This window comes from Pteropus medius, unplaced genomic scaffold (genome assembly GCF_902729225.1).
Source record: "Pteropus medius unplaced genomic scaffold, Ma_sr-lr_union100, whole genome shotgun sequence".
In the NCBI taxonomy this organism is placed as follows: Eukaryota; Metazoa; Chordata; class Mammalia; order Chiroptera; family Pteropodidae; genus Pteropus; species Pteropus medius.
The window spans coordinates 4,234,195-4,240,275 of NW_024355205.1; the positions used below are offsets into that span (position 1 = coordinate 4,234,195).

The 6,081-nt window shown below is 38.9% G+C and overlaps 1 protein-coding gene across 1 annotated transcript in view; it reads right to left on the reverse strand.

The window, feature by feature from the left end:
* Positions 1 to 6,081, reverse strand: part of GCNT2 (glucosaminyl (N-acetyl) transferase 2 (I blood group)) — an 85,485-nt gene that overhangs the window by 58,773 nt on the left and 20,631 nt on the right. The window lies entirely within an intron of this gene.

Consider the following 6,081-nt stretch of genomic DNA (forward strand, 5'->3'; position numbering starts at 1 on the left):
AAGTTAATTAGGCCAACAGAGGCTGTTTACATTATTATTTCCAAATGGCCAATAACACAAAGGTTCAGATTTACATGGGCTTAGGGAACAGACACTACTAATGTTCCTATATTAAGAAACACAAACACTAGCCAAATCAGAAATTTTCATAATACTTCTGTATTCGATCATTACTTTAAATGGCATTGTTTGTGTGCCATGTGTGCCATAAAAAAAACATAGTTGTTTTTTTTTCTCTCTGCCCTTTCGGCTGTCCTTGAGCCAACTCTCCCCACTCTCAGGTTTTGTTTTTAAGAAATCTCAATAGAACTTTTGGAAAAGCCACTTGTCTCGACAGACGAAAGCTGTTACCTTTCTTTCCTTATAGGCAAATGGCCTGCTTATCCAGAACAGACACCATATATTTTTTTGCTACTGAGACTGAACAGCTCAGCCTTTCCAACCTGCCTTTGACTGCAGGCAAGGACAAGGTTGACTTCTGCAGGCCTAGCAACCGTGCCTTGTCTCTCACTTTGTAAGCAATTATTCCCGAACTTGCCAATTATTCTGGCTAGACATGTTTATCCTCCCCTAAGGCTACCTTAAAAGCTTAATCGTCATTCCATTCCGAAGTCTTTATTTTCTGTACATTATTTAAGAATTTTTCCAGTTGCGAAGCTATCTAGAAAACAGCTCCAGATGAAGAGGGTATCTTTTCTTTGAAATGATGGAAACTCAGAATATCAATGAAATAAAGAAATAATCAGAGGGAAAAGAATGTCCTCTGATGCCTCAGCACCTCTAGGCTTCTCATGTGAAGGGACAAGGGAGCACTTGCCTGACACTGCAAGACCCAGAGAAGAAGGAGGTGAAGAGAGCTGCACAAGAGTTTGCTGCTCGTCAAGCTAGGTGAAACCTATAAGGAAAGTGACAGGCAGACATTGAAGACCCTGCATGTTGTGCTGAAAAACCAAAGGAGCACTAGCAAAGACCAAAGTCAGAGGAGCACTTCCAGGCAACGCCAGCTAACTGGAGGAGGAACAGGAGGAAAATAAAACATGGTGTAAAAGTATATGTCAGCCCATACATGCTTTATGCGCTTATTAGTAATAATAACAATATTAGATGAAAAGAAAGCCTCTTAAACAACGAGGTAAAGGTGCACCTTAATTAACAATGTTTCCTAGAAATAGTTCTCAGGCTCTCACGAGGCTTTAGGCCTGTAGATACTCACAGAACATCAGATACTGCATCGTTTGAGGTTTTTCTTAAATAACAAAATGAAGATAAGAGGATTTAAAGTCCCAGAGTCACTAAGAAATTTATGGACCGGGAAATAGTGGAAAGTCTAGACTTATTTTCCTATCCTTTCAACCTTGTAATGTAGAAGTATGTACAGTACCTTATATAGTATTTATTTATCTGTTTATATGTGTTGAATGATTAAATGGAGTCCACATCCCCCATGATTCCAGGTCCCCATGGGTAAATGAGCTCTTAACTAGAATTGGGAAGGGAGCAAATGGTATCCTCTATGTTGACAAACAAAAATTCTGACCAGATTGATTAACTGGATAGATTAAATGACATAAGAAAAACAAAACCAACAACTTTTAATTAGATTTCTGAGATAAATAGTGCAAGACGTGTTTGTGAATCCAGAAGTTCTCTGTCATGGCAGCATATGAAAACCTTCAAATCGGTGAACCACAATCTCAAAGTACCTGTCAGGGTTAGATGGTGAACTCCAGGAGAGTGGGGACCTTTGCCTCCTCTTTCTATTATAGCCCAGCAACTCGACCAGGGCCTGGCACACTCTGCATTCAATGCTTGTCGAATGGGTCCAGAATCGTCTGGACATTTGAAAAGTGCAATTTTCAACTATGATAAAAGGAGTGTTGAAACATTTACCCAATGTTTTAATTTCTATATTAGAATATCATGGGCTAGGAGAGAAACCATGATTTTTTCTTTAAGCTGAATTCCAGAGATATGATTTTTAAAAATTTTTTTATTTTTTATTTTATTTTATTATTATTTTTTTTATTTTTACTTTTTTAGGAGAGGCAACTCTTGGTTGACCTCACGGATTGCAAAAACCTTGCCAATTTACAATCCCTTATTTTTTATTTTTTACGCCTACAGCACCTGGTCTTCCTAGGAGGTCTCCCATCCAAGTACTAACCAGGCCCGATCCTGCTTAGCTTCCAGAGGTATAATTTTACTGTACGAGTAGTACTTTTTCCTCTCTTCTCTTTCAGTATATTCCTACCCAGAGACCTAACTATAAATGCATCACATCAGCAATGAATTCTATTCACACCTTCTCATGCATCTTACCATTGTTTAATTGTGTGTACTAATTCAAACTTCATTATATTTTCATAATTGTTCTAGGACTTGTTTTTCCATTCTCAATTAACTGCTATTCTTTAGTTGGGAAAGAAAATGAGGGGACACAGGTTGGAGCAGAAACGCTAGATTTATAATATTAAATAATAGCAAAAAGGGCACTTAAAGGAATGGCTCTGATAAAGTTTGTTGAAGTAGTATTGAGAGGCTGGTAAAAAAGGTTAGGTAAATAAAGTGGGATTATATCAATTCTTGGGCTCACTGATGGCTGATGAAGGTCATTTCTATGTGGTTTATTTTGTTATTGTAGCAAGTCAAGTGACTCAGGGATTCATTTTTAATTATAAAATATCAGGATTTTTTTTTCTTTTGAACGAAGAATAATTCACTGGAAAGTAGAGAATAGTGACAGTCCAATTCACTTTGGAGAGCAAAGTAAGTAATTCTGTTCAGAGTAGCCAGATAGTTTGTAAATGAAGATTTTTTTTTTTTTAATGGCAATGATCATGATGTTAATGAGAAGAAGAAAGAAAACATTTCCAAACATATCTTTAACTAAAATAACAATTCTTCCATAACTGAGAGTCCTCCAGTGGGGTTCACTGGGGAAAATCCATCTTCTCCTGGGACCTAATCATTTTACTTTCTATACCGTTCATCTAATTAGCAACAGACGAAAATGTTGTCTAGATCATGGAACTCAAAGCATTATTTCAATCTCTTACCTCAGAGGGGGAGACAAAGTTTAATATACAGAATTTTAAAGGCCTACGCGGTAGGTCTATGTGCTAGACCATATCACAGTAGTGTGATCTGAAGTGAGCTGCATCTGATTTTGGTGTAGCAAAGGTATCATGGAAACATTTCCTGGATGCTAAAAGATGCTAAGCAAATACTTGCAAAAGACAGTATATACAGATTCAAATAAGCAAATATCAAAGCATGCACAGATAGGAGGCAATCTTCTGGTAGCATAAATGTAGCAATTAGAAATATGAAGAGCCTGAAATTTTAGGGCTTAGAAAATGAAAAATAAACTACCCGAAATAAGTCACAGCCAAGTAACACTTGAAGATGATTTACCACTGAATTTACAGGTGGGAGTTAATTGCTTAACTTTAGAAGATTAACTGACTCAATTGTTTTACCAAAACATTTGTTTTTAGAAGTATTGAGCCAAACTAGTGTGTCTGCGGCTTGAGGATAAGGATAGTATGGATCAAAAGTTTATGAACTTCTATTTAACATCTCATCACCAGGAGGGGTTGTTAAAATACAGGTTACAGGGCCCCAAACCCAAGACGTCAGTAAGTTCCAGGTGGAACTTAATAATTTGCTTTTCTAACAAAGTATTGGGACCAAAGTTTGAAAACCAATGGATCAGAGACCAAAATTCTTAGATTTTTTTTTCCTCAATGGCCCCATCCAATCTATTTTCCTATGACTAAGCAATTTACTGTAAAACAAAACAAAACAACCAATGTTTTGAGATAAACTATACTGTACAATTTGGAAATGCTTGATAAACATGAACTCAAATGATGGATGATCTGATCCCTGGAGTAAAATTTACTATGGAAAGCAATCGGTGCCCCTAGGAAAAATGAAAGAACATGGATATACAGAAAGGTGCTAGTGCTCTTATTTAAATGAGAGAAACCCTAGCTGCAAGTCGTCCTTCCCCAAATGTGGTCTCTAATTTACTATACACAGCAAGCACACCTGTGTATAATCCCAGTCTTTTGCAAAATGTGGAATAGGATTATTTACTTAACAAACACTGATGTTTTGAGTATCTAGGGTGCCATAAGCTAAATGAGAGGAGAAGAATAAAAAAAAATAAATAAATGAGAAAAAGGCAGAAAATATCAAATATTGGTGCAGATGTGGAGCAACCTGAACGCTCATGCGCTGCTTGGAAGTGTGAATTGATGCAACTCTGGAAAACTGGCCGTATCTACTAAAGCTGAGCACAGGCATATCCTATGACCTAGAAATTCCATTGTCAGGTACTTATTCAACAGAAATGCATACATGTTTATGAAAGGACATATTGCTCAATATTCACTGCAGCCATATTCATAATAGAACCAAACACCCACCAACAGCTATTGTATAGCAGGGTTTCTCAACCTGACACTATTGGCATTGGGAGCTGAATATGCCTTGTTGTGGGAGTTATATCTCTGGCCTCTACCAATAAATGTCAGTAGTGCCCTTTGCCTGCCCGCCACCCCAAGTTGTGACAACTAAAAATGTCTCCAGATATCTCCAAATGTTCCCTGGGGAGCAAAATCATCCCTCACCACCTCACGCACCTCCTTCTCTACACAGCAATGAGAATGAATAAATACCACTGTCTGTGAAAACACCACAAAAAGTGAATCTCACAAACATAACATTGAGCAAAAACCAAACAAACGAAAAACGAAGAACACGGACACCAGCTGTATACTTCCATTTATAAAGAGGTCAAAGTAATCTGTGTTGTTAGACATCAGGATAGTGACTGGGATGCTGGTTACATGGGTCTGTTCCATTTATGAAACTGCATCAAGCTGAACACTAACGATATGTGCATTTGTTTACGTTATACAATACTTCGCCAAAAATGAATGAATGAAGGAATGAATGAATGAAATGAGTCATGGTCTTTCTGCCAAAAAAACTCTTTCAGGGGAGTCTTAAGATGAGTGGGGATCAAGAATCCTTGAAAAACCAATATTTATGGGTATTACTTATGATCAGATACTCTGCAGTACCACATTACCAGAGCCCATATCACTTCTTCCTTAAGCAGACTGATGGCTAAGGGCATTTCCACTCTGGTTCCTGACACCAGCCATGACTCAATCACCTCTCCTTCCTACCACTGAGCAATGTCCAAAAGAAAGGGAGCCAAAAGAAAATAGAACGGGACATTAAAACTTAATTAGAAAACCCTTTGTGCTCAACAACACAGAACTGAGTCCCAGCCCTTGTGACGCTTGTAATCTAGATAAGATAGGATGGAGGAGGCACCTGCCCTGACAACAGAATGTATGTTATAACAGAGTACCAAGCAGTATGAATGACAAAGCTGACAGCTGACATTAGGGGCTACTACCCCTAATCGCTCAGTGAGGAAACTGAGACTCAGAAGGTCGCTGGTCTCCCAGGGACCACCCAGAGCAGGGTCACTCGGCTGGGAGGGGCTGACCTGAGACTTGAATGTGAGCAGCTTTGCTCAGAACTCTTGCTCTCATCATGGCATCATCCTGTGCCCTTTCAGTCAGGCTCGGAGATGTCTTGGCATTAGCACCCAGATCGGCTTCACGAAGAAATCAAGAGAAATAAGGAGAGCTGTGTTCCCTTTCAGCAAGACACGTGCATTCCTTTTTCCAACACTCCTTTTCTTTCGCATTCGATGAATCAACCTGTGCTGAGAGTGCACCTAAGCCTGAAAAACTTTGAAATTTCTTTTCTTTCTCTTTCGGCGTCTCTTCTTTATTGTTCAGAAAACTATCTGAACAAATCTTTTCCTTCTGGTTCATCTTATGACTGACTTCCAAATTCCATCTCTCCGGTCCCCTCTTCGGGTGATCACATTTCTGCATGGTCTGACTAGCCACAAGCAGAAGGCATAACCCAGGGAATACTTGGCCCCAGGCAGAACTGGGTTCCCAAGTCCTGGCCCTTGAACTAACTTGGCACTTAATAATAATCTTCAGGGATACAGCCCCTGTGAACCATCCCTATCTCTTTCTTCCT